Source organism: Phyllopteryx taeniolatus, chromosome 12, assembly GCF_024500385.1.
Source record: "Phyllopteryx taeniolatus isolate TA_2022b chromosome 12, UOR_Ptae_1.2, whole genome shotgun sequence".
NCBI lineage: Eukaryota > Metazoa > Chordata > Actinopteri > Syngnathiformes > Syngnathidae > Phyllopteryx > Phyllopteryx taeniolatus.
The window spans coordinates 1,690,033-1,715,658 of NC_084513.1; the positions used below are offsets into that span (position 1 = coordinate 1,690,033).

General features: G+C 42.0%; 1 protein-coding gene and 1 long non-coding RNA gene across 4 annotated transcripts in view; one reads left to right on the plus strand and one right to left on the minus strand.

Annotated features, from left to right (window-relative positions):
- Positions 1-4,044: 4,044 nt before the first annotated feature.
- On the minus strand, positions 4,045-6,085 carry LOC133487186 (uncharacterized). The gene is made up of 2 exons (XR_009791236.1): positions 5,084-6,085; positions 4,045-4,663 (listed from the first exon to the last, which is right to left on the minus strand). It is a non-coding gene; the product is annotated as an uncharacterized LOC133487186 (long non-coding RNA).
- Positions 6,086-11,627: 5,542 nt separating this feature from the next.
- Positions 11,628-25,626, plus strand: part of raph1a (Ras association (RalGDS/AF-6) and pleckstrin homology domains 1a) — an 85,336-nt gene continuing 71,337 nt past the window's right edge. For all 3 annotated transcript variants that reach the window (XM_061793131.1, XM_061793134.1, XM_061793132.1), the window contains exon 1: positions 11,628-11,787. The gene's annotated coding sequence lies outside the window, so the exon portion shown is untranslated. The remainder of the gene's footprint in view (positions 11,788-25,626) is intronic.

Sequence of the window (25,626 nt, forward strand, 5' to 3'; positions counted from 1 at the left end):
CATGTAAATGTGTATGTATATTGCAGGGTACATTTTGAAAGCCAGTTATCAAATAGGGTGTAACAAAATAATAATAAAAAAGAGAATAATTCATTAAATGACAATATTGAAATAGAAAAAGATAATCAACCATTATGGGAAATTAAAAAATGCAAGCATTATTAGGTAATGTGTCAAATAGCATTTATTCAAGAATAAAGAATACAAAAATAAAAATACATACAATTACTGTATAATAAAATTCATAAATGAAAGATTATAAGAGGTTAGAGGCAGCTTGCTTAGGACGTATCATGTCTTGTGGCTCATAGGCTTGCATGGTGCATTTGAAATTTAATATCTAATATAAAAATAGAAATATAGTAATAATAATAATACATAGATACATACATACTGTACATACAGTATACAGTAAGTGTACAGGTGCATACATACAAACATACATACATGCATACATACATACAGTACATATTGTTTTTTTATACATCTACAAAACCTTTCACATTTTGGCATCTTACAACCACAAATTTAAATGTCTTTTTTATGTATTGAGATTTTATGTCACCTTAAATGCCTTCGCGGAACAAGTGTATTTATACTAAGAGGAAATTATGGACAGGTGGACTGTATTTACTAATTCGGTAACTTCTGAAATCAACGGGATTGTATTTAGGGGTATCAGTGTACTGTATACAAAGGCACACCCCACTTTTGAGATGAATACTTGCTTAAAATTTGGAAAAACGTATCTCATTTTTTTCCACTTTACAATTATGTGCTACTTTGAGTTGGTCTATCACATAAAATCTTAACAAAATACATTAAAGTAGGGCTGTTTACTACTGAATATTTTTTCATCGATTATTCTTTCGGTTATTCTATCGATTGAATAATCAGATGAAAATGTATTTTGCACTTAAGTGCACTGCAAAAAAAACATGTCAGATTAGGTACTGTTTGTTAACTGATACTTTTGGTTTATTTGGTATTGTTTAATGATCAAACAAAATGCAAGCATTATTAGGTAGTTTGTCGAATAGCATTTATTCAAGAATAATAGAATAAAACAAGTAAAAATGCATACAATTATAATCAAATTAATAAATGAAAAATTGTAAGAGGTTATAGGCAGCTCGCTTTATACATAGCATTGGTATTGTTTAATGGATAAACAAAACCAAATAAATAACAATTAAGCAATAACACCAGAGAGGGAGTGATGTTGTACTCACCAACCTTTTTTTTCTTCTTTTTTAATGAGAGCTACTTCTTCGGTACTGATTAATGCGAAGGGCTACTAGCTTGATATACTGAACACTTCTGAGGCTACTTCAGGTTCAACTACATGTCAGTTACAGGTTATACATACTACATACTACGGCTGCAAATAACAGTTATTTTTGTAATAGATTAAACTTGCTTGATATTTTTTTCCGTAAATTGATTATGATGCAGTTACTTGTTTGGTCTGTAATGTGAGAAAATGGGCAAAAATGTTGATAATTGTTTCTTAAGTAAAAGCAGGTTTTTGCAAATGTATTATTTTGATTAAACACAAAAGATAATCAGTCTGCTTTCATGAAGGATTACAGAAATCACAGTATATTTACTGGTGAGAGGCTGAAATCAGGATTTGGACAATTTTAAGTTAAACTATGTTTAGCGAAACAAACAATGTCAAGCAACAATTTTAGGTTAAACAAACTCCAACCGATGAACCTGTTATCAAAATAATTGTCAAATAATTAATCAAAATAATTGTCAAATAATTAATTTGATGATTGATTAGTTGTCAATTAATCAATTCATTGGGCACCTCTACATTCAAGTTTGTGATTGTACTGTCACAAAAAGTGAAAGTTCAAGGGGTCGGAATCCTTTTTCAAGGCACTGTATCTCACGATCACTGAGTGTTTCGGGTGCCGACGCTGTCCTGGGTTGAGCAGGCCCCGACTTGTGTCTGAGTAGCACGACTCCACGGTTCATTCTTCCTCAGCCACATCCACCTTTTCTGCTGCCTCAGCGCTGTGCCCTGATAGCCTGCCTTTTATGGAAAGTGTAATGCCCAAGAGATGGTAGGCTTTGCGGAGGGTCCAGCCAGCAAATCCTCTACAGTCAACTTCAAAAGACAAGCGCAAAGTCTTCAACCTTGCCTGTGGCAATCCTCCACCAGCTCAGCATACTTGGCTCGTTTCGGTTCAGTCACCTCTTCCATCCGCTCCAGTATGATTGTCTTGTTCCTACTGACAGAAGGACCATGTTTGGTCTCAGAGATGTTATTGTAATGGTCTCTGAGAACCGGACCCCCTTCCCCAAATCGACCATCAGCATCCAGGCTTTGGCCGTTGGCCAAGAGACAAGTCACGGCCCTTTGCTGTATTTTGGGCCACTCTCCAGGCTTGATAAAGGAGATGAAATGTTTGGCTCGTCTCTGCTGTTGCTTGGCTCTGCCAATGACTGATCAAGTGGAGTCAGCAACTGTCTTCAGAACCTGTTTGTGGCGTCACAGCCACCGGTAGCAGTCGTCTCTCAGCGCTTTTGGGCAGGATGTGCTCAAGCGTGGGCTTCCCAGGACATAAGGTGCACAAAGAGGTCTCAGCTATGCCGCAACAGTGGAGGTTTGATGCACGTCTTACATTACAGGGGTGTCATACTCATTTTTGTCATGGGCCACATTGTTGGTGCTGTTTCCCTCAGAGGGCTGTTAGGACCGTGAAACCGTGTAAGGTAAATTTTTCATCGCCTGATCATAGTATGATATATATACACAACAAAATGATGGATAACTTGTTTTCAAATCAGAAGTCAAGGATAATAGTTTGTTCAACTATTGTTCAGGTTACTGTAAGAAGAGGTTTGGCAACAACAACAAAAATGCTTATAAGATCCATCCATCCATCCCTCCATTTTCAGAAGTGCTTATCCGCACTAGAGTCGCGGGTGCGCTGGCGCCTAGCTCATCTGACTTCGGGCGGGAGGCGGGCTACACCCTGACCTGGTCGCAGGGGACATATAGACAAATAATCATTCACACTCACATTCACACCTACGTGCAATTTAGAGTCTTCAATTAACAGACCCTGCATGTTTTTGGAATGTGGGAGGAAACCGGAGTACTCGGAGAAAACCCACACAAGCACGAGGAGAGCATGTAAACTCATCATAGGCGAGGCCGGATTTGAAACCGGGTCCTCAGAACTGTAAGTAACCGCGTAACTGTGCCACCAGCTTGTGACATCAATGTTACTATTATTACTATCACATATTCCGATGTGAATTTTTTTGTACACATTTTAGCACGAATCATGGAAGTTGATGCAAATTACAGTATTTGCTTGCGCCGGCCACAAAAAAAATTATGTGGTGGGCCGGATGTGGCCCTCGGGCTGCAAGTTTGACATGGCTGCTATTTGGTTTTATTATATCCACTAGACACTCTCTTCATCTTAGAGGTGTTGCTTGAGGATTAAAATGCATTTTTTGTTTTAACAGTATTTGATTTCATATCAAATTATTAATTGGTGTCTTTTGTGTTAATGTTGTTTATTTGTTCAACTCTGTACCATGTATTTTGAGGAACTACTGTATCGATGAAGCATGTGAACTACTGTACTGTATTGATGTACTATGTGCTGTACTAATCTATTATTTGTACTGTTGATTATATGTGGACCTCAGGAAGATTAGCAAACTGCTACAGCACAAGCTAATGGGGATGTCGGCAGCAGCTGCTTGCAAGCAATTTAGCATATAATCACCAGCACTTGCTGAAATCCAGTGAGTTTGAGTTTGTAAACAACAAACAATGGCGGCGTGCGCTCAAGCAATCGTCAGACTTACTTCAAATTCACCAAAAACAAGAATAATAATAGTGAATCATGTCCATATAGTTTTCTATTGTGTCCGAATACTATTAATGTGTGATTTTCAACACTGAAAACTATTTTTTGCAGTCAGATTTCCGCTGTATCAAATAAGAGGTCCGTCGGCGTTCTTTCTGTTCTTTCACTTTTAACAGTCAGATTTGTGCCGACACAACCACAATTTTTCAGGAATGCATCTTCATTTAATCGACAACAAACGCAGGTTCCAAAATTAGCAGGTACAATTACTAGTACTTAAAATGCCCGAGGGGATGCATCAGTAGCCATGTGGCTCCTTTGAAACTGGTACCCGATTAGCCGACTGTCGTATCCCCACTTCCCCAACACTGAGTAGGCTAATGCATAATTCATACAAATCAGAAGACGCTGCTTGTAGAATTATGTGCATATGTTTGGCTGATGCCGTTGGGAGGGCCAATGTCATGCTGACTTCAAATTGATCCTGCAGGCCGGACAAAATTGCTGCGCGGATCGGAAGTGGCCCGCTGGCTGGGAGCTTGACATGTCTATCTTACACGGACGAGAAACTTGATCCGCTGTGGTTTAGCACACCACAAGTCCCGCCAAGATATCCTGCGCTCCACTCCCTGATCTCACCGTGTCCACGCTCCTTGTTTCATTCTCACTGCACTTATAGCCTGCTCTTCCTCCACACCTGCTCTCACTTCCTGTTGGATCACCTGATGCCTGATTCTTCTGCTGCAGCTGTCCATAGTTGGAATGGTTGATGGAATACACCATAGACCTGCCCTTCCTGATGACACTTGACCCAGAGCCTCCTGTGCCGAAGACAGAACACACAAGGAATTTGTCTCCGGTAGTTGGAGCTGCTCTAGTACGACAACAGACAGTCAATTGACAGAGAACACTTTTGAGACATAAAGACATTGACAAAAAAAAACAGTCACTGAGCAATAAAGGATTAATAGTTATCTGGTAATGCCGGTACATTTTTTTTGTTTTTTTTGACAATTGTGAAAAGATGCAGAGTCCTCTAGCACTTAGAGCAGTTCGAAGGACGGTGCAATGATCATTGTGCAAAGGGTTGCCTCTCCAGTTCTTGTTCTTCAACTCTGATGGATGCAGTATCTTTCAAGGGAGCAATAAAACACCTTGCCCAAGCTCTTTACGGGCTTCTCTGAAATAGAAGGTATCTGTGTACCCTCTAGGTAAAAATCGGAACTGGTCTGCCACCTTACCTTTCCTCAGCATTAAGGACCTGGATTTCATTGATTTGAAACTCATTTGGGTCCATGGAATGAGCTTCTCCAAGCCTTTCAGCAGCCACTTCCTGTCATGTGTGTGTGTGTGTGTGTTCCGGGTTTTGTCTTCCCCCCTGTTTCACACACACCTGCTCCTGTGAGCATCTTCACCACCTGTGCCTCGTTCACCCTAATTACCCCTTGTATTTAACCTTGTGTCTCATTCCCTCTCGTTGCCAGTTCGTTGTACCTTGTCGTCGCGTTCCAGCATTCCTTGTTTCCACGTCACAGACTCACAGTAAGACTTGACCCTGTTCCGATTATCGACCTTGCCTCTTTGCCTCATGTTTTTGGATACTGTTGCCTTTCTTGGATTGCCTGCCTGTGTACCGACCTATGCCCGTCTATTAAACCTCTCTTTTTGGAAACTGTCCATTTGTTTTGGAGTCGTGCATTTTTGGGTCCTATTCTCTGTTCCGTTCATGACACTTCCAGCCTGGTACATATGTTGTGGACCCAACCCCGGATAAGCAGAAGAAGAACGATGGATGGATGGATGGATGGATGGATGGAAAATTCCTGATTTAGATAAGGGACCACTACACTCAGCTTCAACTACTTTTGCCACCATGTTCATGCTTAAGGCAAAAAGGATCACCAATACCATATACCTGTTGACAATTCCCTTTTCAAATCTCTGCCACTCAGGTGAAACTGTCCCAGTGTTGACTCTTATCCTGAAGTTAACATTTTAAATGTCACAAAAGTGACAAAATAATCAAAGATCTTGACAAATGGATCAGTAATAGCTTTGTTTTTAATTATACAATGTAACTTTTTGGGGTATTTTTAGTACCGGTATAATATAAGTGACAGAAAGTGACACGCAAAATCTGTGTGTTTGTGTGTGCGTGCGTGACATGGACGCATGACTGCACATCTCCTTCACAGTTCTGAGGACTCTGGTTCAAATCTGGCCTCCTCTGTGTTGAGTTTGCATGTTCTCCCCATGCCTCTGTGGGTTTTCCCCGGGTACGCTGGTTTCCTCTCATATCCCAAAAACATCCGTGGTAGGGTAATTGAAAACTCTAAATTTCCCATAGGTGTGAATGTGAGTGCGAATGGTTGTTTGTTTATATGTGCCCTGCGATTGGCTGTCGACCAGTTCAGGGTGTACCCCGCCTCTCACCCACACTTAGCTGGGATAGACTCCAGCATACCCGTGACTTTACGGTATATATACACACACATACAAGTGTGTGTGTATATATATATATGTATATATACACAGTGGGTACGTAAAGTATTCATACCCCCTTAAATTGTTCACTCTTTTTTTATATTACAGCCATTTGCTAAAATCATTTAAGTAAATTTTTTTCCACATTATTGTACACACAGCACCCTATATTGACAGAAAAAAAAAAGGGAATTGTTGAAATTTTTGCAGATTTATTTATTATAACCAGCGAGAAGAAATTATGATCCGAGTTGAAAGACAGTTTCTTTCCATTGTCTTTGTCATCCCCTGCTGTTGTGTCTCAGTACTTTCAAGATGAACATTTCAGCTTCTATTTCCAGGTGTGGATCAGAAAGCACAGATGGCACAGATTTGGGAAATAGCACTTTTTATTTGACGCCCCTCATTTTTCATTTGAGTAAAAGTTCTTCAACATGCGGCTGACGTGTGTTGCACAGGTATGTCCTTTTATATTTATTATTCAAACATCCATCCATCCATCCATTTTCTGAGCCGCTTCTCCTCACTAAGGTCACGGGCGTGCTGGAGCCTATCCCAGCTATCATCGGGCAGGAGGCGGCGTACACCCTGAACTGGTTGCCAGCCAATCGCAGGGCACATAGAAACAAACAACCATCCGCACTCACATTCACACCTACGGGCAATTTAGAGTCTCCAATTAATGCATGTTTTTGGGATGTGGGAGGAAACCGGAGTGCCCGGAGAAAACCCACGCAGCCACGGGGAGAACATGCAAACTCCACACAGCCGGGGCCGGGGATTGAACCCGAGTCCTCAGAACTGTGAGGCTGACGCTCTAACCAGTCGACCACCGTGCCGCTCTATGAATTATTATTATTATTAATTTCTAGCCTCAGTTTCAGATTTGAGTTTTGCCAGCTTTGAAGATTACATTATCAATCTCCTAGTTAAAGGTGTAACCAATATGAAAACCAGAGACCTGTCTAATGAGTGAAAAGCCAGCAATTGTGAGGATAAAGATGGAAAATACATCAGCCATTGCACAAACACTGGCTAAAACTAATACTGAGAATTAGAAGAAGAAGAAGAAGAAGCCATTTGTAATGTCCTGAAAAAGATAGAAACCACTGGTGTAGGATGAGTAAGTGTAGAAGCCCATAACGTAATAACGGTCCAACATAAATGTTTCCTTTTTCAAATGTAATAGGCCCATGAGATAATAACTAGCCAATAACATAATAAAAGTCCTCAACGTTTTAAAGAAGGAGGATCGTAGGGTGTGTTCCAACGACAGAGGGATCAAACTCCTCAGCCTTCCTGGTAAGGTGTACTCAGGGTGTTCTGGAGAGGAGGGTCTGTCGGAAGTCGAAGCTCAGATTCAAAAGGAGCAGTGCGGTTTTCAACCTGGCGTGGAACAGTGGACCAGCTCTTCACCCTCACCAGGGTTCTCAAGGGTGCATGGGGGTTCACACAACCTGTTGACATATGATTTGTGGACTGTCGATTGTGCCCCCCACGGGTCCTGTGGAGGGTCCCCTGCGAGTATGGAGTATCAGACCCCTCAATAAGGTCTGTTCAATCCCTGTACGACTGGTGTCAGTGTTTGGTCCGCATTGCTGACAGTAAGTTGGATTCGTTTCCAGTCAGGGCTGGACTCTGCCAACACTGCCCTTTGTCACCGATTCTGTTCATTACCTTCATGGACAGAATTTCTAGGTGGAGCCGAGGCGTTGATGGGGTCCGGTTTGGTGACCTCAGTATTACCTCTCTGCTTTTTGGAGATGATGTGGTTCTGATGGCTTCATCAAGTCACGATCTTCAACTCTCGCTGGAGCAGTTCACTGTTTGCTGTGAAGCGGCTGCGATGAAACTCAGCACCCCCAAATCTGAGGCCATGGTAGTCAGTTGGAAAAGAGTGTAGTGCCCTTGCCGGGTTGAGATCCTGGCCCAAGTGGAGGATTTTAAGTATCTCGGGGTCTTGTTACCAACTGAGAGAAGAATGGAGAGGGAGATCGACAGGCAGATCCTGTGCAGCGTCTGCAGTGATGCCTTCGTGGTGAAGAAGGAGCTGAGTCGAAAGGCAAAGCTCTCAATTTACCGGTCGATCTACATTCCTACTGTCGTCTATGGTCACGAACTGTGGGTCGTGACCGAAAGAATAAGATCACGGATACAAGCGGCTGAAATGAGTTTCCTCCGTTGGGTGTCCGGGCTCTCCCTTAAGGCTGCCGCACACCGAGCGCCGTGGCCGAACCCGACTGAACTGTTGTACAGTGTGCGTAGTTTAGCAACTGTTTTCACGAGTGGCCAAGCAGTCAGCCACCGTTTTTGCCGCAATTCAAAATTTTAATTGCCGCACACATCGTCGCAACGTCGCAGCCTGCAGCCAATCACAATGCAGACAAGCTTTCACTCACACTGAAAATACATTTCCAGGTTTTTACGCAAGACACCGAACGGCCGCTGCGCCGCCCCAAGCCATATAATTGCCATATATGAACCATCAAATATTGTGTTACGCATTAATATTTAACTATATTCATAATATATAATGTGCCTGAGGATGAAAAATCTAAGTTTGTGACCAAAATGTAAGCGAACAGCATGTACCCAGCTGGGTATGTTCAAATGAATGGAGTCAGCGAGATTCCTTTAAATTATCCAAATTCACGCTTTTATTCTCACCCGGGTCCACTCACTTTAGCAACCTGCCTCTTCGTTAACTATTACTCTAGCTTTTTGTAGTTTAAGAAATGTGATAAAGTACAATACAGCATCAAACGTATATACAGGCTCGCTGTTCACCCATGTTCCGTGGGTGCTGGGGCGGTGCCAGCTGGCATCCGCCTTGGTCCGCCGCTCTGGCTAGTAGTGGGGGCGCTGGGGCCCCCCTGTCACTCCTTGGGCCTGCTTCCTCCTCTTCTCTCCGTTCCTTGCGTCCCGCTTCGGTCACCTCTTCCTCTTCACGTGGGGAGGCCGGTTTATCCCCTGCGGGCTATGGGGCCTGCTGTGGAGTTTTCTTCCCTGGCTGGTTTTGGGTTCCACCTCCCACACTCGGGGGCGTGTAGTGGGTGCTGGCTGGAGTGTGGGGGGGAACCCGGGGTCTGTGCTGCGGGGCTGAGTGGAGTAGCCCTCTTTGTCTGTGGTTGTCCTGCCTGATGGGCCCAACCTGCAGGAGCTATGCCTCTTAATCACTCACATAGCACACAATCACACAACTCACTGTATATATTTTTCTCACTCGGCACATCTGGACACACATAAATATCCAGGGGTTCCTTGGGGACTAGTATGGGGTCAGGGGGGTGCGGCTGTTGGAATGGGTTTCAGCACGTCAGTGCTGTTTCCTGGTCCGGGCGCCCTGCCCCCAACCCTGCCTGCCCCCTCTGGATTTTAATGCATCACACACACTCATCCCCAAGTGTCTTGGGGCCGGTGGGTCTTGGGTGGGGGGGATTTGGCTGGTAGGCAGCAGTGCCTGGCAGCCAACCACCCCCCCCCCCCCCCCCCCCCCTCCCTCTCACTGGCTTCTCCAGATTTTAATGCACCACACCACTCATGGGGGGAACGTGAGGCGGTGGGGTTGGGTAGGGGCATGGCATTGGGTCCCTGCGGCCTCCTCCGGGTGGCCGGTTGTCGGGGCACCTCGGTGGCGCCAGCAGACCGCCCTGGGTCACTCGGTGTGGCACGTGTCCCCTCCGCCTGGGCCCGATCCTGCCTCTCGATTGATTGGGTGGGGTCCTCAGCCTCTGCGGTGTAAGCACATCAATTATGGAACACTTCAGTGATTGTGTCAGTGATTGTGCATGCGTAACGGTGTCAATTCACTTGCATGTGTCCACACGCACACAACCCTGGGACTTTTTCGCTGAGTGGGGGCCACTCACTTATTGCGACAAATAACTCATGAATATGCAAATTGCTTTGGTATCCCCTCACTCACACTCACCTCCTATAGACTTTTATAATTTACATAGTCACTCCCACCACATGCATGTTCTCCCCGTGCCTGCGTGGGTTTTCTCCGGGCACTCCAGTTTCCTCCCACTTCCCAAAAACATGCATGGTAGGTTAATTGAAGACTCTAAATCGCCCAAAGGTGTGAATGTGAGTGCGACTGGTTGTTTGTTTATATGTGCCCTGCGATTGGCTGGCGACCAGTTCTGGGTGTACCTCGCCTCCTGCCCGATGATAGCTGGGATAGGCTCCAGCACTCCCGTGACCCTAGTGAGGATAACCGGCTCAGAAAATGCATGGATGGATGGATGGATGGATGCATGTCCTTCATGTTTCGAGAGGACCAGCAGCAGTCCTGTAACTGCACTTACCACATTAAACCACTAGAGATCAGGCTTTAATATGAAAAGGACCGTAAAGGACAGTCAAACCCAAAAGAAAATCCATTGGTTGTAGTGGTTATAGTCATCAGGGAATTCTGGGATCGATGTTGGGATTTCGGTAAAGATTAGAATAGAATAGAATTCCATCATCACAGCTGATTTCGGTGTTGGGGAGGACAGGAAACGGGGGAGCCGTGAACGCGCGCAACAGTGGATTCACGTTCCCGTTGATTTTTTTATGTTTTATTTTTTTCGGGATCCGGTGGTGAGACATGGCTGCGTGAAAGCCACGGTCAGAACATCGGAATTTGGCAATTTCAGCTTCAAAATAAAATCCTTTGCCGGCATAGGAACTAATGCCAGCCATCTATCCATTTTCCATACCGCTTTTATCCTCACTCGGGTCACGGTCGTGCTGGAGCCTATCACAGTGGACTCTGGGCGAGAGGCGGGGTGCACCCTTAAGTGGTCGCCAGCCAGTCGTAGGGCACAGGAACAAACAACCATTCGCACTCACGTTCACACCCCCGGACAGTGTAGAGTCTTCAATTAACCTACCATGCAGGTAGGAAATAGTGGTCTTCAGAAAACAAGTATATGGACTAAAGCTGGTCTCTGATAAAAGAATGGCGTACATTCCTTTAATCAATTAGGTGAAGATTATACGTCAAAATCGAATGTGTAAACCAGGCAACCGGATGATATTCAAGATGAAGTGATTGCAAACGGTTTCGAAAGTGTCGGCGTTTGTCGGATTTGCAATAACAATATCATAAGCCTCTTAAAACCGTTGAATCTCTTTGTGGCGTATATATATATATTATATATATATATATATATATATATATATATATATATATATATATATATTTATATATTTTCTAACACTTTTACTATGAAAACCTCACCCGGAAGTCGCTCAAATTAGCTTAACCGCTAGCTTGCCTGCAGCGTTAGCGGCGTTCGGGGCTTGGGTGAGACTCGTCAGTGTGGCAGGCAGTTAAAGGGGACAACGGGCTCCGTCTGGGGCGAGAGGAGTCCGCCAAAACCGGGAATTAAACCGGCCGAAGCCTCGGCCCTTGTCCTGTTGGAGTTCTCAGCGCTCTTGGCCGCAGGCTTTGGCTCCCTAAATCTGTGCGGTAAGTACCCGAATCCTCGCTCACCTTACCGCATCTGTGTCAGTCTTCGTTCGTTGTTCTCTCCTTTTAAAAAAAATAATAAATAAAAAAAATATATATATATCTCAAATTAGAATCCCCACAGCGCTCCTAACGCTGGGCCATAATGGACGCTATTCCTTTAAATAACATTTGTCGGTTAAAAGAGGAAAAATAAAAAGTTAATTAATCCTATTAGTAGCTGCATGTGCATATACCCGCACCGCGTCCTACGTGTACACATTCTGCATGTAAAAACGGGTAAAGAGTGCTCGAGGGGACGGGGGTGATGGAAGGAGACCTTCTTTCTTTCCCATTTATTTAAACGTTAACATGCACGTTGCTTCCTGCCCTTGCACGCTGTTATACCAGGCACCGTTTCCCAAAACGCCGCAAGGCCTTGCGGTACACGCACACTGGGCTCGGATGGGGAGCAGCAACCGGCTGACAGCGCCTCTCCAGCCGACCTCTTTCGGCTTCGCTGTTTCAGCCTGTCGGGCCAGCCAGGCGTGCAGGGGCGGACACGAGCAAGGCGTGGCACGCGTGAGGCATGACGCACATATGGGAGGAGTGCCCCCCCCCCCCCCCAATAACTCTCCCCCGAATCGACCCCCCTTGATCCCCGAACAGCTGTCATTGAAATGGCTTACACATGTGAACTGTAGTGGGATTTATAATAGATGCAGGCTCTCAGTGTGACGTCATAATTAGCAGTCATGGGCAGTGTATTTGGGTGAAAGGTAGATCCATAGAGCCCAAAGCTGCATCAAAGCCCAATCTACCTTTAATTAATTTGTACACCCCTCATACACGTCAACATTTTGGCATGAAGATTCATGCGTTATTTACTAAGAAATTGGGGAACGTGTTGGGAAAAGGCCTTATCTTGCAATGATAACAAGTGTGAAAGGAATTTCCTGGATCTGTACCAAATATGTATGGTTTCTTCCTTGGCTCAGGACCCTCCCATGCCCAGCCCCCCAAAAGTAGCATGATTACTACTCACATACACCCATAAAAACATTAAGCTTGTCTAGAGATCTAAAATGCATGTCAGTACCTTGTAAATACCGCATGTAGCTGCAAACTGAAAAACAACAAAATAAATTTAGATCCCGTGACAACAAAGATAACAACATAGATCTCAGCATAGAGCCTTTATTGGTTTGCAAAATTTGGGGTCCAATAACTTTTTCAGCAAAGCAGAGCACCAAACAAAATCAATTCAGATTATTCTGCCAACGTATTGACGCTGCTCACGTGATGGAAACAAACACACGGGTTTGCAGCTAGATGACATAATACCGACAGCATTTTATGCTGCGCTTTGACTAATTAATCTTGTTTCTGTGAGGACATCATAATACAGCCAGTACATTTATCCAAATGTCGCACAAGCGATGCGATGGACCGTAAAACCAGCACAATCAACACCCTGTTCCAAATCATTATGCATGTTGGATTTAAATGAAATAAACATTTCAGTTTTTTTTTTCTGGGGAAATATTTGCTGATTTTTATTTTTTTTTGTATAGATAGATTTCGATCACTTGATCCATATTTATTTGTCTGCCGTGTTGAAGATAGTGATCTGGAGGATAAAAGTTTGAAATGGAGAGACTATGACACTGAAATGTGTTCATTTTGTCTGTGTAACCGCAATCAGTTAATATCAGATGTGTTATAAAATGTCTAATCTCGTTAGCTCAGCAGAGATGAGTACTAAGGAGGTGAAAATGTAATGTAAAGTAGAAAGGTACGCCAACAGTTCAGCTACAGCAGGTGCAAAATTTGAATGAATCGTAATGACCAGGTGTCCTGGTGGGGTGGCACAAGTAAATCTATTGGTGAATGTGACAGAATCGATCTTAGAATAAGTATAAATGTGTTTGAGGTGACGTCTGACACTGAAGATATGCTGTTTGTCTGATGGCATTGTTTTCATCTCATTCATATCTACAGGGAACACCACATGCTTACTTGACTTGGGGAAAGTCACTTCAATAAGAAGTTATTTTTATGTTTGTTAAAATGCTGAGTATGGTTGGAAAGGCCACTTCAACCTCATTACAAAGCACCAACAATTCTTATAGAAAATCTGGTCAAAAAATACATTCAAATTAAAGGAAAACAGTAAAACTGAATTATCTTTCAACGTCTCTCCTGGACTGTCTCATTTAGTTTACCACTGGGAGACAAGTTTCAGTTAAAAATACCCACTTATTGCGGCCTGAATTCTGAGAGGTCGATGTGTCAAAGTTATTGTGACATTTCTAACGCTGTCATTTGCCCTAAAAACTCATAACAAAATGTAATGGAAATTAAACATTGGAATAAATGATAGAATAATCGATTCTAAAAATATTGGATGGCTGCAGTCCTAGTTTATAGTGTCTATTTCGATCACTGATGTACAGTATATTTATCTGAGAGGGACAGATTTGATCTTTAGTTTCCCAGGTGAGTGATTGAATGAAAATTACTTCAGGAGGTTGTTCCACATTATAAAGCAAGTTACTGTTTTATACATTATGGAGTAAGAGAAGGAAAGTTTCTGTCAGACAAATGGATCGACCACTGATGAGCAGCAAGTAGCCATTGAAGCTGCTGGTTCCTCTAGTTTCCCAAGAAACTCGATGTAGGATCCTTCAGTTATGCATAAAGCTGTATTTTGGTGGCCCCTAACATATCTCACAATGAAAAATGTTTGCATTGAGCTTTGAAATACATTTTTAAAACACTCATCATAGCATGGTGCTGGCAACAATGTTTTGTTTTTGTTCTTTTTTGGGGGTGGGTGGGGGCTGGAATAATCATACATGCAAATCAGTCGCCTTTCGGCAAAATGCGCCGTTTTGAACTAAAAATAGCCCATTTATGTGAATCGTATAGATCTGATGTGGTTTTTTTTTTAGGGTGGGGGGTTCAGTCTCGCTGTCATCATAGGCTGTTTCGTACTCCTTGAAAGCTGGCAGCTAGATCCATTCCACACATCCACCATCCACACAAACATGTAATTTCTGAATTTTACTCCGTGAGCGTGAGACTACGACTTTGACTTCCGCATTGGGTGCTGTTTGTTCCAATCAAACGACACAAGAAAGTCACATGACCTCACACAACGTCTTCTATTGGGCTTCCCGGGCATAGGTATTAACACTAAATAAGCCACCCCAGCTGATCGTGGTGCCCACGTGGCGTCCGTGTTTGGAAGATCGTCGTTACCATGAAGGCTACGGCGTGCTACTCGTGTTTACATTTAGATAAACAAAAACAAAAGCTTTTATCTACTGTAATATTTGTCTGGCACTGTTTGCCCAAATGTGGATATTTCAGCACATTTATAATTTGAGAAAAGACCTTGCAGTAAATTGCAGGTGTTGAGGTTTTGGCTGTGCATACGCACACACGTACGCGCACAGTAATATCACAATTTGCACATTCACATAAAAATATTTGATAGGAGCAGCCCTAGTTTAGAAAATTCCACAAAGATGATAGATCTTTAACAGGAAGATTTCAGTCACTGTAAATTGCGTTGACTAGTTCAGGAGAATTCTAAAACATGTATTATACAGGATATGCCTAATAATTTTGAACACAGTATAATGAGAGCCACTTCAGGAAGAGCTGATCAAAAATAGAGCCTTCACAATGATTATACTCTGTTTTGATTCGATGAATTTAATGTTGTTTATTGTTGTTGTACTTTGCAGTGGTGCACAACTGCACAGTTTTGGTTTACTGACAAGGGAGTTTCAAAATATTAGCAATGTCTCTCATCTCATGCAGTACAGTTGTGCACACTGGGCCACGACTTCTCCAAATGGATCCATCGGAGGTGATGTGTAATAATTCGGCCAGACAGGAATCCCCGTGCTGCGGCAAAGTGGGGCAGAACCCAGTCCCAGTAGTGTTAAGAGTTAACTGGAGTATAAAAATCCCCGCTGCCCTACTTTTTTTTAGGTCCAAGGCCCCCTCGACGACTGTGCCCGGCAAGCCTGCTTCTCTCGAGGCAGTGAGCATCTCAAAGATGTGATAAATGACAATTAAGCAGTGAGGTCACTGGACTGGCGGGGCTTGCTGCTAGGGTCTTGGAAAAACTGACTCATTTCAGGAAATTATCCATTTAGAATGGTGGTAGGGAGAGTGGGGTGGGGGGGAGATTCTTCATTTCAGATTAGAAATTAAGTCAATCAAACTGGGATTCCCAACTGCAGAAAATATAAACTCTCACCGATGAGTTTACAGTAGGCTCTACACAATCAGGATTTTTGGAGCTGATCTCTGATCAGCGAGTTTAAAAAACACGATCACCGATCCGATCACAAGATGGAGGAATGTGTCTATTTAAATGACTTGTTAATTTACTGTATGTACTGCGTACTGAGTATCTTCAAAAGTATTCTCTGGCAGTTTAGATAAAAGGTTAAATGTTAATGACCTCTAGGGGGCATTCAAGGATTGGCCACTGACATAAGTTTAAGTTTTCAGTCAGGTCAAACCAACATTACAACATGACAGAAATAATGCGTGCTAACTTAGTGTAATTAAATTACTTTGTAATTAAATTACTTCACACACACCAAAACCTTAGAGCATGATTCGACCGAACGCTGGAATGTTTACGTACAACTGTTAGTGCTAGCACTAGCTTGCTAGGCTACATAATGTTTTGTTGCGTGCTTGTGAGCCGTATCCTATTAAAAGTACGTGAACATACCTCAAGCAATCCTTGAATAAAAGTCCTCTGCCGAGCACTGGTGACCACCAGCACACGTTTTTCCCCATTTTGTTCTTTTAGTACACACGGTGCGATCCATTGTTGTTGGTAATGAGTGTATCAGGTCACGTTTGATTTGACAAGATAAAGCCCAGTGATCGTAAAAGACGGGGCGCGGGGGTATCGGAATACAAGATTTTATTGTAGTAGTCTCACATAGTCCATTTGTGAAAGACCAAATTTGTCTTGTCATCTGATCCAGGCATTACGTGTTGTCTGTCTCGGGTCTGTTGTCTGTCCCACACCGCCGAAATGTTTTTATTTTTTATTTTTTTTAAATAACTTGCTGAAGTGACACAACCTGAGAGTATATTGGGGAGGAGCTAAGCTTAGCCTGCGTTGTTAGTGGAAGTTACGGAGAGTGTGCATGTACAACCCCAATTCCAATAAAGTTGGGACGTTCTGTTAAATATAAATAAAAACAGAATACAATGATTTGGAAATCATGTTCAACCTATATTTAATTGAATACAAGATATTTAATGTTCAAACTGATAAACTCTATTGTTTTTAGAAAATAATCATTAACTTAGAATTTAATGGCTGCAACACATTCCAAAAAAGCTGGTACAGGGTCAAGTTTACCACTGTGTAACATCACCTTTTCTTTTAACAACATTCAATAAACGTTTGGGAACTGAGGACACTAATTGTTGAAGCTTTGTAGGTGGAATTCTTTCCCATTCTTGCTTGATGTACATCTTCAGCTGTTCAACAGTCCGGGGTCTCGTTTGTCGTATTTTACACTTCATAATGCGCCACACATTTTCAATGGTCTGGACTGCAGGCAGGCCAGTCTAGTACCCACACTCTGACTACGAAGCCACACTGTTGTAACACGTGCAGAATGTGGTTTGGCATTGTCTTCCTGAAATAAGCAGGGGCGTCCATGAAAAAGACGTTGCTTGGATGGCAGCATATGTTTCTCCAAAACCTGCATGTACCTTTCAGCATGAATGGTGCCTTCACAGATGTGTAAGTTACCCATGCCATTGGCACTAAGACAGCCCCATAACATCACAGATGCTGGCTTTTGAACTTTGCGTCCATAACAGTCCGGATGGTTCTTTTCCTCTTTGGCCCGGAGGACACGACGACCACGATTTCCAAACACAATTTGAAATATGGACTCGTCGGACCACAGAACACTTTTCCACTTTGCCTCAGTCCATCTTAGATGAGCTCGGGCACAGAGAAGCCGGCGGCGTTTCTGGGTGTTGTTGATAAATTGCTTTTGCTTTGCATAGTAGAGTTTCAAGTTGCACTTACGGATGTAGCGCCGAACTGTATTTACTGACATTGGTTTTCTGAAGTGTTCCTGAGCCCATGTGGTGATATTCTTTACACATTGATGTCGGTTTTTGATGCAGTGCCGCCTGAGGGATTGAAGATCATGGGCATTCAATGTTGGTTTTCGGCCTCGCCGCTTACATGCAGTTATTTCTCCAGAATCTCTGAACCTTTTGATGGACCGTAGATGATGAAATCCTTAAATTCCTTGCAATTGAACATTGAGGAAGATTGTCCTTAAACTGTTCGACTATTTTCTCACGCACTTGTTCACAAAGAAGTGAACCTCACCCCATCTTTGCTTGTGAATGACTGAGCAATTCAGGGAAGCTCCTTTTATACCCAACCATGGCACCCACCTGTTCCCAATTAGCCTGTTCACCTGTGGGATGTTCCAAACAGGTTTTTGATGAGCATTCCTCAACTTTCTCAGCCTTTTTTGCCACCTGTCCCAGCTTTTTGGGAATGTGTTGCAGCCATAAAATTCTAAGTTAATGATTATTTGCTAAAAACAAAGTTTATCAGTTTGAACATTAAAAATATTGTCTTTGTAGTGTATTCAATCAAATATATGTTGAACATGATTTGCAAATCATTGTATTCTGTTTTTATTTATGTTTAACACAACATCCCAACTTCATTGGAATTGGGGTTGTACATCAGTGGTTGTTTTAGGGGGAGGCAGGGTGTGTGCCAATGCCCCCCTAACTCTGTGCTGGTCCGTCCTTCTGCCCCCCCCCATGAATGTATTTTGATATACCAACAAATTTATGTGACTGAACTTGTCTGTCAACATTTTCTGTATGCCTGAGGATTTATTCATTCTCCAGAATACCTCTGTGGGTGTGCGCCTGCCTCTAAGCTTGAGGATGGCTGGCTGCACATAGTGCTGTATGTGTCCCCATTAATGCTTGCAATACAGGTATCTATATAACTTCTCCTCTAGTTAATTAAAGATCATTCACGTCTGTGGGCAGTGACACCTCTTTGGTATTGAATTTGATTTCAAACCTTGAGTATTTCCGAAACTGTTTTTTTTCCTCTGATCCAACTGAATTAACAGCAGCTGTAACATTCACCACGTCATTGTTTTTTCTTTTGTTGGTAGCACCTCCCCTAATTGTTCCAAACAGTATTTTTGGGTTTGTTTCCACTTCTCAGACAAGTACTTCATTGTCAGTCTCGGAGATATGGCTTTTCTCTACCCCTTTTGCCATAATGTTGGAGAAGGAAGTAATCCGTCCGCACATTCTTTAAGGGATTGCTGCTGCCATATATGGTCAGTTGGAGGTGTTTTCTCCCATTGCAAATGAGGTCAGACGCACGTCTGACCTCATTCGCTCATTCACGAGCGTGGCAGTTTGGAACAGGTGGGATGTATTGACACACATTACTTACTGGTGTGTGTACGACAGGTGTCCGTTCATTTGATAAATACAGATTCTTTTTGTACTCTAAATTTCAGTCCTATGAACAAACTTAGAACCTGTTCTATGCACGCCCCACCTTGTACCACCTAAAAAATACTAAGCTCTCCACGTACCACCACGATGACTAACATTAAAATAGTAGCTTAGTAGGTCTAAGCGTTAATAAAAACGAAAGGTTTTATTCCTATAAAGTACAGTGGGGCAAAAAAGTATTTAGTCAGCCACCAATTGTGCAAGTTCTCCCCTTAAAAAGATGAGAGGCCTGTAATTTTCATCATAGGTATACCTCAACTATGAGAGACAAAATGAGGGGGAAAAATCCAGAAAATCACAGTCTTTTAAAGAATTTATTGGCAAATTATGGTGAGTAAATTATTTATTTTTATTGTTTATTTATAAATTATTTATTATTAGTAGTAGTAGTAAATTATGCCAAAGTGTGTATATCTGTGAAGTCATGCTTTGGTGCTGATCAAATTTAGGGCTGTTATTCTAAGTCGGTCTTTCATTTTTTAACGTACCGTATTTCCTCAAATTGTTCCACTCCCTGTAATAGATGACGTTGAATGTGTCATCCACACAAGACAAATAGACACCTCCCTTTCACAATAGGGAAAAACGTAGGTGGGAATTCATTACCTCGGTGCGTAGATGTTCTCATGCACATTAAAGACAGCACCAGCATGAATGTTAGGTGCACCCGAACTGCATCGCATTCAGCACTGTAGTCTTACCGAGTTACTTTAAAAATGATAAATAGCTGCCTCTCTTTTCAGGCAGTATTGGCTGGTAAATGATTAACTAACAATCTGATCAACAAAGTCCTTTACAATTCCACAAGACTGGTAACTTGAAAAGCTCCATGCCAGAGCTTTGGTTAGTACTTTCAGACGAATCAGGCCTTAAATTAACATTTTACATGAAGTAGTATTATTTTCATCTTATCATCCGCAGCTACACTAAATCTGATTGGCCTGGGCCACTAACCCTGTAATGATAACACATTTTTTAGGTTCGGTATGTTTCCCCAGAAATGATAACAATAAACGATAGTATTGTTGATGTTGCTGTTTTTTATGCTATTGATATAATTATTTTTTAGCATAATAGTTAAACTATATCTTTTTTAAGAGCAAGTTACTTAATTCTCAAGAATATTGAACATTGACATTGAAATGCAGAACAATAATATCTATGATAAATGAAAAATAAAAAGACAGAGTCAGGCTCTGTTCACAAAAATTGCCCTTTATATTAAATATTCTATATCTATTCTATATTCTGAAGCCACTCCTTCATTATTTTAGCTGTGTGCTTAGGGTCATTGTCTTGTTGGAAGGTGAACCTTCGGCCCAGTCTGAGGTCCTGAGCACTCTGAGAAGGTTTTCGTCCAGGATATCCCTGTACTTGGGCGCATTCATCTTTCCTTCGATTGCAACCAGTCGTCCTGTCCCTGCAGCTGAAAAACACCCCCACAGCATGATGCTGCCACCACCATGCTTCACTGTTGGGACTGTATTGGACAGTGATGAGCAGTGCCTGGTTTTCTCCACACATACCGCTTAGAATTAAGACCAAAAAGTTCTATCTTGGTTTCATCAGACTAGAGAATCTTATTTCTCACCATCTTGGAGTGCTTCAGGTGTTTTTTAGCAAACTCCATGCAGGCTTTCATCTGTCTTGCACTGAGGAGAGGCTTCCGTCGGGCCACTCTGCCATAAAGGCCCGACTGGTGGAGGGCTGCAGTGATGGTTGACTTTCTAGAACTTTCTCCCATCTCCCGACGGTATCTCTGGAGCTCAGCCACAGTGATCTTTGAGTTGTTCTTTACCTCTCTCACCAAGGCTCTTCTCCCCCGATTGCTCAGTTTGGCCAGACGGCCAGCTCTAGGAAGGGTTCTGGTCGTCCCAAACGTCTTCCATTTAAGGATTATGGAAGCCACTGTGCTCTTAGGAACCAGAAGTGCAGCAGAATGTTTTTGTAACCTTGGCCACATCTGTGGCTTGCCACAATTCTGAGCTCTTCAGGCAGTTCCTTTGACCTCATGATTCTCATTTGCTCTGACATGCACCGTGAGCTGTAAGGTATTCTATAGACAGGTGTGTGGCTTTTCTAATCAAGTCAAATCAGTATAATCAAACACAGGGGGATTCCAATGAAGGTGTAGAACCATCTCAAGGATGATCACAAGAAATGGACAGCAGCTGAGTTAAATATAGGAGTGTCACAGCAAAGGGTCTGAATACTTATGGCTGTGTGATATTTCAGTTTTTCTTTTTTAACAAATCTGCAAAAATTTCAACAATTCTGTTTTTTTTCTGTCAATATGGGGTGCTGTGTGTACATTAATGAGGAAAAAAATGAACTTAAATGATTATAGCAAATGGCTGCAATATAAGTGAAAAATTTAAGGGGGTCTGAATACTTACGGTACCCATTGTAGGTATGATTGTACATACATTTTTAAAGTTTAATTCATTTACACGAGATTTGCATTATAAGACAGACCCTTTAAAGACAATTCCAAGAAATATAAATATAATTTCCCTATGGGAAATATTAAGAAATATATGACTCTTTAAAACCAGTGAAAATGCATAAATTTATGGTCAAGTTCTTGGGGGTCGAGATTTTAGGTGTGACCTTTTTTGTTGAATCAAAATTTCAGACTTTCATAACTTAATCTTTTTCCCATTTTCAAATACAACTGCGATCAATGGATAGCTTGCCAAACACAGAAACTGACAACATATAGACTGTGTTGGGTAGATTACTTTGAAAATGTAATTTGTTACAATTACAAGTTACCATGTTGAAAATGTAATAATAGTGTAAATATTTCAATGACTTTTTCCAAGTAATATACGTAACTAATTACATTTGATTACATTTTGATTACTTTTTCTTAATTTTGAACAAATGCTCTGCTCTCAACTGTTAACCATTTTTGTATTTTACAACTTGATAGTGTTAAAATCTTTCAGCAGTGCTTAAGGACTACAGAAAGACAATATAATAAAAGACTCCACAAGATTGACCTTCACTAACTTTTTTTACTGTTCCAACAGTTGCAGAGTATGCTTACTGTAACACTTTTCATTGTCTTAACAATATCTATAAAGTTTCACACTCAAGACTTTCAACAGTCAATGCAAATTAAATTAAAGCACTTTCGAACTGCCCAACAGAAAAACACAAAGCTAACAGATGACCACACACTATACTCGGCTTTACACGATCAGGATTTTTGGGGCCGATCAGCAAGTTTAAAAAAAAACGATCACCCATCCGATCACAAGATGGAGCAATGTGTCTATTTAAGTGACTTGTTCATTTACTGTATATACTTGTGTACTGAGTATCTTCAAAAGTATTCTCTAGCATTTTAGACAAAAGGTAAAACATTAATGACCTCTAGGGGGCATTCAAGGATTGGCCACTGACGTAAGTTTAAGTTTTCAGTCAGGTCAAACCAACCTTACAACATAACAGAAATAATGGGTGCTAACTTAGTGTAATGAAATTACTTTATTGTAATTAAATTACTTCACACACACCGAAACGTTAGAGCACAGGTGTCAAACTCATTGCCCGGGGGCTATATCCGGCCCGCCGCATCATTTCATGTGGCCCTCGAAAGCAAATCATATGAGTCGACTTCCCGTCTCTTGCTAAAATACCAAGCATTTATTTTTTTTCTTTTTTTTTTTTTTTTTTTTTACCAATCCCCCTTTAAAATGAATTGAAAAAAAGTATTACTGAAAATTTATAAAATATTTTTTACTGACTTCTGATTTCAAAACTAGTTATCTGTTAATTTGTTGTAACTTTGCAATAATATTTGGGGATCATACATTTATATGGGTTCATGGTAAGGATGTTCAACACCACTTGTTGTCGGACTGATACCAGTACAAGTATTCACTCCTAGGTACTCACGATACCAATACGACTAGTACTTTTGGTATATAAAATTTAAATTCACACAATGACTGATAATTGTGAACAAAAATCTTTCTTTCTGACCCACATTATGATTCACTGATGTGTCAAAGGTCACAGTGTAGTGCCAACTAGGACTTTATGTCAGATTATTTTTATATTTTATTTGCCTTAAGTATCTGTGGCTGGTATCGGCAGCCTTCGCAAGTACCCTCTACCTTGAAATGAGGCCGGTATAGGCCCGATGCGACACCTATATCGGTACTCGCCCATCCCTAGTTCAGTCACAACAGCCCTCCGAGGTAAACCATACCTACGATGTGGCATGAGCATGATACGACAGAACGCTGGCATGTTTACGTACAACCGTTAGTGCTAGCACTAGCTTGCTAGGCTACAGAACGTTTTGTTGCCTGATTGCGAGCCATATCATATTAAAAGTACGTGAACATACCTCAAGCAATCCGTGATAAACATCCTCTCTCGAGCATCGGTGATGACCACTACACATTTTTCCTTTTTTTAATACACGGAAGCTTGGCACTCATTTTAATGTATGTGAGTGCTTGCAGTTAGCCAAGTAGGCGAGGTAACTGTAAATGTGTCCTCAGATTTGACATTGACTGTTTCGCTGTTGGTGGCACGGTGGATGACTGGTTAGAGCGTCTGCCTCACCGTTCTGAGGACCGGGGTTCAATCCCCGGTCCCGCCTGTGTGGCGTTTGCATGTTCTCCCCGTGCCTGCATGGGTTTTCTCAGGGCACTCCGGTTTCCTCCCACATCCCAAAAACATGCATGGTAGGTTCATTGACGATTCTAAAAATTGCCCGTAGGTGGGAATGTGAGTGTGAATGGTGGTTTGTTTGTATGTGCCCTGGGATTGGCTGGCAACCAGTCCAGGGTGTACCCCGCCTCTTGGCCTTCGTGATGATAGCTCCAGCACGCCCGCAACCCTAGTGAGGACAAGCGGCTCAGAAACTGGATGGATGGATGGATGGATGTTTCACTGTTGGCAGTACATTCACTGCCAGCAAACCCTCTTTGCACTGCACTAGTATGTTCGGGCCATTATCTTTTGTCTGTATCGAGTATTTCCAACCCATGACTGGCGATATTGTCCAGCAGACTCCCTAGTGGCGTACCATTATGAAGCCGATTGAGTAGCGTGACTGTATGGCACATGATGAGAGAAACCCAATCACAAAGCGGCAGAATGGCACATGACCAGAGCGAGCCAATCATAAGCGTCGGCTTTAGAAGGCGGAAGAAAAGAACTATTCGATCAATTCGAGCTTTTGTGGCAATTTTTCAATTGTAACAAAAATTGTAATGATTGAAACTTCCAAAAGCAACTGTAATTTAATTATATACTTTCTCCTAGTATTATGACAGATTGCAATTACTTAAATTTTGTAATTCAGTTACAAAATCTCATTACATGTAATTTGTTACTCCCCAACACTGCATATATGATTTGGATTATTTCTAATTAAGTAATTACAGTTACAATGTGAAATAATAGATAAATATACTGTATACATGTGTGTGCGTGAGTACTATATAGTTGATGAAATTTGGTGTGATGGTTGTGTTTTAAATTGATTTTGTCACTTTGAGGTTTATGTTAGTTTGTTTTTGTTGCGACGTCATGCATACATACAAAATACCAGCTCGTTGGTGTTAGCAGGACCGCCGCGTTCATCTGGCTTGAATCCAAAATGTTCCCACATCGTCACAGTGGCATTAGGCTTTGGAACTAATTCCATGCGTGCCACTCAACTTTCCGTAATTGTACAGCTACATCCTAGCTCTTGGAAAACATAGCTTCGGGTACGTTAACGCACACACACACGGCCAGTCACTATCTCTGATTGGTTCAGAGACCACGATGGGTTTTATGTGTGTTTGCTTTCAAAGTTTTTTTTTTTCTTCAAATGGCTGGGCGTATGGGTGTGCCCTCTTATTTATTTTTTGTAGGCGCACCATTCAGAAATTAGGACGCATGTGTGACCAATTTATTCGCATTCTGGAGCCCTGAAAGAGTGAATTGGTTAGCCCATGTGAACTCAGTTGCTAACTAAAACAGTAGTACTTAGCAAAGTATGTAAAGTCTCAAATGAATGAATATGTGGAGTCTTACTGTATGTTGTAAACTAGTTCCCTACGCCGTATTAAAAATCTTACGTTCTATGTAGATGGTTGTGTGCACCCATGTTTATGTTCTGCGGAGCTACTGTCCAGTCTCTTAAAAAAAAAAAAAAAAGATTTTATTATTATTCTAAAGCTAAGTTAATACAGGTACAGGCCTCACCCGTCTGCAATTGAATAAATAAAATGCTCCCGGACAGTGTTGGCAGGAATACAATTTACCTTCTTA